The sequence below is a fragment of the Medicago sativa genome, chromosome 2 (genome assembly GCF_051527215.1).
Source record: "Medicago sativa cultivar Bolivia chromosome 2, Bolivia_mono, whole genome shotgun sequence".
Taxonomy (NCBI): domain Eukaryota; kingdom Viridiplantae; phylum Streptophyta; class Magnoliopsida; order Fabales; family Fabaceae; genus Medicago; species Medicago sativa.
In genome coordinates this window covers 77,327,711-77,336,721 of record NC_140750.1, presented here as the reverse complement: position 1 = coordinate 77,336,721, position 9,011 = coordinate 77,327,711, and positions in this window count along the sequence as shown.

The window sequence follows — 9,011 nt, the reverse complement described above, 5'->3', positions numbered from 1 at the left end:
CACCGCATCACCCCCAATGTGGACACTGGCTGTCCTAGTAAAGTCATCAGCTGCTCCACCAAATGCTGCACCACTGCCCCCTCCTGGGTAGATTGGCCTGTCCCCAGGCCACATGCAGGAATCATAGTACTGTGCAGGAGTGAACATAAAACACCGGGGATCCATGTGAGCATCGTAAAGATGCGAATAGATGCCCTGGTTGCTACGGAAGATAGCAGCCTGTTGATCCATAATGTGATTCTCTCTCAGCTCCTGTGCTTGAGCTAACTGAAAGGCTTGCTGCTGCTGTGCCTGAGCTCTCTCAACTGCCCGCTGCTCATACTGAGCCATGTATGCCTGAAAAGATGAAAAATCAAAAGTGGCTGACTGCTGAGGTGGTGGCATAGTCTGGTGAGGATCTTCATGCTCTGGAAAGTCCTCAGGTTGGGGTGCATCCTCAGGTTGGGGTACATCCTCAGGTTGGGGTACTTGAGAAGAAGAAGCAACACCCTTAGATAGTGCTCTAGAAATGTAACCCCGAATGTACTTGTCATCAATGGGAGATACCAGCTCTTCTGAAAAAGGCTCGGTGACTGGTACCTGATGGTGCCTAAGTAAGCCCATAATAAAGCCCGGAAAAGCGAGTCTGGTCTCTGGTCCTGCTACACCACCGAGAGCTACATGCTTCAGCTCTCTTGAAATAATTGCAGCCACATCCACTGCCCTTCCTTTGCAAATATGCCAAATCAGAGGAGGCATCACTTTCTTTGGAGTTGTGGTGACATGGCTTTTTGGCCAGACATTATGAACCAAGAACTTAAAAATAATACCAGCTTTTGGCCTCATATCAGAGAAAGCTGCCAAATTTCGGTTACCCGCTTTGGACTCAGTGTAAGTCCTTCCTGGGAGCAAAATTTCCCTCTCTATCTTACCAAGATTCCAATCAGCAGCCTCTTCTCTTTCCCCATAAGGACACAAGGCAGGTGTGTCAGGGTCATCGGACTCGGGTAAAGTGTAAGGTTTGCCTAGGTAATCATTAATAGCATCCCTATCGAAGCGGATGGTTTTTCCTCTCACCATGGTGGTATAGGAAAATGCAGCTTGCATTTCCTTAGCATCACAATCTGGTAAGGCATTTGCATAAAACTCACACAGAAGGTCCAGGTTGATTTTGGGGTATGGGTTAAGGAGTTTCTCCCATTTTCTCTCAGTGAAAACGGCTGCTATGTCAGCATACTCTCCCTCAGGGTTAATCCGGAAAATTTTGTCATGCCAAGTTTTCTCTTTTTTCAGCTCGAGAAACCTGGCATAGGTTTTGTTGGAAGTGTAAATGGTACGGTCCGGGTTTCTAGGTAAGGGTGCAGGACGGTTTACAACACCGGATGAGGAAGCAGTGGTTTTTCGTTTCTTGGTTGGTTGATTTTTAGGTGCCATCTGCAAAACAACCAGCAAAACCATATACAGTATAGAACAATAATCAGCACATGTATGGAATCAAAAAGGTTAAGGCAGATAGACTTTAAAAACAGAGGTACAAAACAATCTCGCTTGTGGCTCGCTTAAGCGAGTTGCAAGCGAGATATTTCCAGAATTTTCTTTGAAAATTCGCTTGCGCGAGATTTCTGCTCAAGAACCTCGCTTGCGCGAGATTTGTCTGTACCTGCGAAATTTCAGAACTTTTCCAGCATATTCAACACATTCAGCATTTCTAATCACAACATTCATCTCCCTAGGTTTCTATAACGTACCAAAGTCCAAAAAGGAACCAAAATCACAACATTTTTCCAAGAACCACTCAAAACCCTAATTTATCAAAAATTTCAAAAATGGGTCTATGTTCCAAAAGTGAGTGTTCATGGTATTGAGTTGTGATTCTTGTTCATGAACATCCTATGGAAACAGTCTCTAGTCACAAACAACTACATCTTTCCCTAACCTAGCCATTTCTACACAAATTGAGAAAGTGAAGTTGCAAAATGAAAACAAGAAATTGGAAAGGATAACAAACCTGTTATGATGCAAAAGCAAGATTAATGGAATGGATGCAATGAAATGCTTGACTTGCTTAAACTAAGAATGAATTGAGGTTTGTGTTTGATGGTTGTGAGTGTGAGAGAAGAGAGAAAAAGAAATTTGAGGGGAAGAGATATGGAAACCGTAAAAGGGGAAAATGAGTGGATGGGGGAGTGGTTAAGGGGAGTTAATCCCCTTGGAAACCGTTACACTTTTTGAAATTCAAAACTCATCTCGCTTGCGCGAGGTCATCTCGCTTAAGCGAGATTTCTCCAGAACCAAAAATTCGAAAATGCAACAATCTCGCTTAAGCGAGATTAACTTCGCTTGAGCGAGATTTCTCCAGATATGCTTCTTACTTTGCTTTGCTCATGAAATTATTCCTAAATGCATTAAAACATGAAAATACTTACAAAACTGGGTGTGACTCCCAGCAAGAGCTTGTTTTACGTCCTTAGCTTGACGCATTTTGAAGAAATCATGGCTCGATTAGTGAAATCGTCGTCAAACACCGATCAATTTCACCACCGAAGTAGGGCTTAAGCCTTTGCCCATTAACAGTCCAGTTGGCTTTGGTGACTGGGTCCTCAAGTTCAACAGCTCCGTACGGTTTGACCTCTTTAACCATGAAAGGTCCGGACCACTTAGACTTCAATTTGCCCGGAAACAACCTCAGTCTTGAATTGAAAAGTAATACCATTTGTCCCGGCATGAATTGTCTCAGAATGATCTTCTTGTCATGATACTTCTTGGTCCTTTCTTTGTAGAGCTTTGAAGATTCATAAGCTTGATTTCTCAATTCTTCAAGCTCATGCATTTGAACTTTTCTTCTTTCACCGGCCTTCTCTTGATCAAAGTTTAGGAACTTCAATGCCCAAAAGGCTTTATGTTCGAGCTCGACCGGTAAGTGACAAGATTTGCCATAAACCATTTGGAAAGGAGTGAGGCCTATAGGAGACTTGTATGCAGTCCTATATGCCCACAAAGCTTCATCAAGTTTAGCCGACCAATCCTTCCGAGATGTAGAGACCGTCTTCTCAAGTATGCGTTTGACCTCCCGGTTAGAAACTTCGGCTTGTCCATTCGTTTGCGGATGATACGGTGATGCTACTTTGTGCTTGACTCCATAATGATCTAGGGCCTTGGCAAGTTGTGTGTTGCAAAAGTGTGACCCTCCATCACTAATGAGAACTCTTGGTGTACCAAACCGGGTGAAAATATTCTTCTTTAGGAACTTCACCACCGTCTTGCTATCGGCTTTAGGCGATGCTACGGCTTCCACCCACTTTGACACATAATCAACAGCGACCAAGATGTACTCATTTGAATATGATGAAGGAAAAGGGCCAACAAAATCTATACCCCAACAATCAAACACTTCCACTTCAAGGATGAGTTGTAGAGGCATCTCATTTCTTTTTGACATTGATCCGGTTCTTTGGCATTCATCACAATACTTGCAATGTAAATTGGCATCTTTGAATAAAGTTGGCCAATAGAACCCGGATTGAAGTACCTTTGCGGCTGTTCTCTCCCCGTTGAAGTGACCTCCATAGGGCGAATTATGACATTGCCATAGGATCTTCTTTGCCTCTTCATCGTCCACACACCTACGCAAGAGATTGTCCGCTCCAATTTTGAACAAGTATGGCTCATCCCACACATAGTGGTTAGCATCATGGAGGAACTTCTTGCGTTGTTGCCATTCAAAATCTTCCGGAATGAACCCGGTTGCTTTGTAATTCACCATGTCGGCAAACCACGGTCTCACATTGATTGCTAGCAACCGTTCATCTGGAAATTCTTCACGAACCTCCGGTTCATTCTTGGTTACCTCATTGTTTGTCAACCTTGAAAGGTGATCAGCTACAAGATTCTCCGTGCCTTTCTTATCCTTGATCTCTAAGTCAAACTCTTGAAGCAACAACATCCAACGGATGAGTCTAGGCTTCGAGTCGGACTTAGTAAGGAGATACTTGATAGCTGCATGGTCAGTATAAACAACAATTTTGGAACCTACAAAGTAAGAACGAAATTTCTCCATTGCATAAACTATTGCAAGTAACTCTTTTTCAGTTGTGGCATAATTAATTTGTGCCTCATTTAAAACCTTACTTGCATAGTGAATAGCATGAAAAATTTTATCCTTACGTTGACCCAAGACCGCACCAACAGCATAATCACTTGCATCACACATTAATTCAAAATTTAAATCCCAATTAGGAGCAATGATTATTGGTGCGGTGGTCAACTTTTCTTTTAAAGATTCAAATGCATCAAGACATTCATTATCAAAAACAAAAGACTTATCTTTGTTGAGCAAGTTGCTCATAGGCTTTGCAATCTTTGAGAAGTCTTTGATGAATCTCCGGTAGAAACCGGCATGACCAAGAAAACTCCGAACACCTTTGACATTCACCGGTGGTGGAAGCTTTCCTATGACATCGACCTTTGCTTGGTCTACCTCAATACCCTTAGCAGAAATCTTATGACCAAGGACAATACCCTCGGTAACCATGAAGTGACATTTCTCCCAATTGAGCACCAAGCTAGTTTCAATACACCGCTTCAGCACGGTATCCAAGCTATTCAAACACGTATCAAATGACGAACCGAAAACTGAGAAATCATCCATGAACACCTCCATGCATTTTCCAATAAGTTTGGAGAAGATTGCTTGAACACACCGTTGAAAAGTTGCGGGTGCATTACACAAGCCAAATGGCATTCTTCGATAAGCAAAAATACCAAAGGGGCAAGTGAAAGCCGTCTTCTCGTGATCATCTGGATTCATGGCGATTTGATTGTAACCGGAGTAACCATCTAGGAAGCAATAAAAGGATTGACCGGAGAGTCTTTCAAGCATTTGATCCATGAAGGGCAAGGGGAAGTGATCCTTCCTTGTTGCTTGATTGAGTCTTCTATAATCTATACACATCCTCCATCCGGTGACGGTTCTAGTTGGGATCAACTCATTTTTATCGTTAGTGATCACCGTCATTCCTCCTTTCTTGGGAACTACTTGAACCGGGCTTACCCAAGCACTATCCGAGATAGGATAGATCATGCCGGCTTCAAGTAACTTCACTACTTCCTTTCGCACCACCTCTTTCATGTTTGGATTCAAGCGGCGTTGAGGTTGTGCTACCGGTTTAAAGTTTTCTTCCATCATGATCTTGTGCATACAATAAATGGACTTATCCCTTTCAAGTCGGATAGCTTCCACCCTATTGCTTCCTTGTTGGCCTTGAGAACCTCTACCAACTTTGTTTCTTCATCGATGGACAAGGAGCTACTAATGATCACCGGTTTTGTACCATCTTTCTCAAGAAAAACATATTTCAAATTAGATGGTAAAACTTTTAATTCTACCTTGGTGTCATCAACTTTGGCTTCTTCCTTGGATTCTTCTTTCAAATCTTCAAGTATGGCTTGATTAGGAAGAACCTCCTTCAAGGAATCTAGCTCCTTTAAACACTCTTCAATGGCACTTGCTTCGTCTTCATCAATAGCATTGAGTGCGTCCACCAAAGCACTCTCAAGGGGTGTTCTATTGTGCATTTGCTTCCGAGTAGTCAAGATGACTTCTTCGGTTGCATCCATTTTGAAACATGCACCCTTGTCTTTCGAGTACTTCAAAGCTTCTCGGATGTTGAAGGTAACCTCTTCATCATTTACCTTGACCTTCATGATATTATCATCAAGATCAATCATCATCCGAGCCGTTTGCATGAAATTCCTTCCCATTAAGATAGGCACATCCTCATCTTCTTCGACATCCATAACCACAAAATCAGCCGGAAAAATAAATTTGTCCACTTTTACAAGAACATCTTCGGCCATACCTAGTGGTTTTGCAAAGGATTTGTCGGCCAATTGCAACATCATCCTAGTCCGCTTTATACAAAGGTCACCAACTCTTTTGGCAACGGACAAAGGCATGAGATTGATGCTTGATCCAAGATCAAGTAGTGCTTTACCTACATGTGTTGTGCCAATAGCTACCGGTAGAGTGACTCTTCCCGGATCTTGCTCTTTCTTTGGCATTGTTCTTTGAATAATAGCACTACAATTGGCATCGATTTGGATCGTCTCTTCATCGTTGATTCTTCTTTTCTTGGAAAGGATATCTTTCATGAACTTTGCATAGACCGGCATTTGCTCCAAGGCTTCCGAGAATGGTATATCAATTTGCAACTTCTTGAAGAGTTCAAGAAACCTTGCGTATTGCCGCTCTTTGTCTTTCTTCGATGGAGCATGTGGGTAAGGTAAGCGTTGAGCCACCTCTTGCTTCTCAACTACTTGTTTCTTCCCTTTATCTCTCCCCACATCTTTATTCTTCCTCTCCATCTCCTCTTGTAACTCTAGATCTCTTTTTTGATTTTTTTCTTTTTCAACTAATGCTTCTTTATTCTTTATATACACTTCCTCCTCTATCTCTACACTATCCTCCTCTTTGTCCTCCTTATTGACAACTTCATCATCCTTTTCCTCAACAACAATATCATCACCTACCCCTATACCTACTACTCTCCCACTCCTTGTAGCTATAGCTTTTGACTGCTATGCCTTGTGGTGCTCTTTAGGATTTGGTTGAGTGTTAGCGGTGAAAGCTCCCACTTGCGGAGGACCTTGAGCCATTTGTTGAGCTAACTGACCAACTTGCGTTTCAAGGCCTTTGATGGACGCGTCGGTGTTTTTCTGGTTAGCCATGGACACTTGCATGAATTGTTTCAAGACCTCCTCGGTGCTTTGGGAATTATTTGGTTGTTGGGGGTTATTTGGTGGTGGATTTTGGTATTGATTATTGAATGGTTGTTGGTAAGGTTGTTGGTAGTAGTTTGATGGTGGATATTGATAGTTATTATTGTACGGTGTTCTCCAAGGTCTTTGTTGGTTTTGGTTGGCCGGATACCTTCCTTGGAAGTTGGAAGTACCCGGATTTTGTTGTGAGGTTCCGGCTTGTTGTGGTTGGTTAGGCCTTTGTTGGTTTCCCACATAGTTGACCTCTTCCCCTTCAAAAGAACCGGGCTCGGGACAATAGCCGGTGGGATGATCCCCCGTACAAAGTCCACAAGTATAGACTTGAGCGGTTCCTCCTTCTTGCTTGAGAGATTCAAGAATTTGTTTAGGCATAGCTTTCATCTCCTTTTGCATAGCTTCTAATTGTTGAGTGAGAAGCTTATTTTGAGCTAAGACCGCATCATTTGCTTCAAGCTCAAGAATACCGGCTTTCCTTTGATTAGGATTCCGATTGTGAGAAGATTTTCTTGTGTTGAGCGCCATTTGGTTAATGATTCTGACAGCTTCAGCTGGGTTTTTCAAAGCAATAGAACCTCCAGCACTTGCATCTAGCATCGTCTTGGACATGTCTTGAAGCCCTTGACGAAAAAGATATAGCTGCATTTGGCTATCAAAACCATGCTTTGGACAATTCCTTAGCAATGATTTATAGCGCTCCCAAGCTTCACAAAGAGTCTCACTTTGGCCTTGAGCAAAAGTTGTAATTGAAGTTTTAGCCTCAAGATGCCTATCCTCCGGAAAGAACCTTTCTTGAAATGCTTTCTCTAGCTCACCCCAATTTTCCATCAACGAAGTTGGTTGATCAAGATACCACTCCTTAGCCTTCCCGATCAAAGAATGAGGAAACAATTGCACAAACACACCCTCTTCCTCATCTTCCTTCATACCAAGTGTACCGGCGGTAACATAGAAGTTGGTAAGATGTCTATATGGATCCTCATGATCCATACCGGTAAACTGGTTATGAGTTATCAAGTTTATCAACCCAGACTTCAGCTCAAAAGATTTGGCATTACGGTTGCCAAGATTAGCTAGCCTCCTCGGACTAACCCACATAGGTAGAGCATTCTCATCTTCATTAGCCATGACTACTTCTGGATCACTCCTCGGAGATGAATGTGCAGAAGAATGTGATGAAGAATCACCTAGTGATATAGTATGCACCGATCCTGACGGAGAAGGAATAAAAAGTAAAGATTCCGGCTGAGCCAGCCTGGCTAATCTCCTAGCTTCCTTTGCTTGCTTTCTAAGTAACCTAGCAGTTTTCTCAATTTCAGGATCAAATTGTAGGTCTTCCTTATCAACGGTACCTCGCATAAACAAAGTTCACCAAGACTATACCAGGTGGTTAGCATAAAAAATAATGAATGACATAAGTGTATAAGTATATGCATGAAAGAATTTTGTGCAAAATTGACTTAACATGACAAAATTGTTTCAATACTTATGATAAAAGTTTCCGTTACTCCCCGGCAACGGCGCCATTTTGGTATAAGATTATTCCTACACGTCATATAACTATGTACACGTGAGTATATATAGGATCGTTTCCACAGGGAGTTACGTTTAATCATAAGCATTTACACAATCGTTCACATTAAGGGTTTGGATATAATTTGTTTGTTTGTAACACTATATCCATATTTGACACTAAAGTAAAAACGAGAGGGGATCGAACTATTTCGCTTGCGGTATAAGATAACGAGCAAGCATAACAGCAGCAATCTCTCGATCGATTAACAGACTCTAGCTTTATAACCAATATTATCACAATCATTTCTACAATATCCTTCGTGTCCAAAGCGACATCGTTATTTCCAAGTTAGCGTTTAAACATTCGTGTCCAAATTCCTTAAACGATAACAAAGTCGATCGGATAACTTAATCGACCGTGTCCAGCCTGATTAAGTATCCGAAAGCATTAAAATCTTGATTAAAAGTAATTATCAAAGGTTTACAAACTTGTCAAGAGTGATATAACATAAGATAGATTGTTATTCTAGTTCTAGATTCAAGAGTTTGTGTCCAAATCATCTTGAATCTCTTTGAAAGCATTAAAAGCAAGAATAACAACAATATTGAATCATATAGCTAGAACCATATATATTAAAAGATCAAAAGATTACATAATAGCTTGATTGTTACCTCAATACTACAAAGAAGGTTAGTTACATATAGACATGTAAACTAATGCAAGGAATGAAGGAAAGATGAAG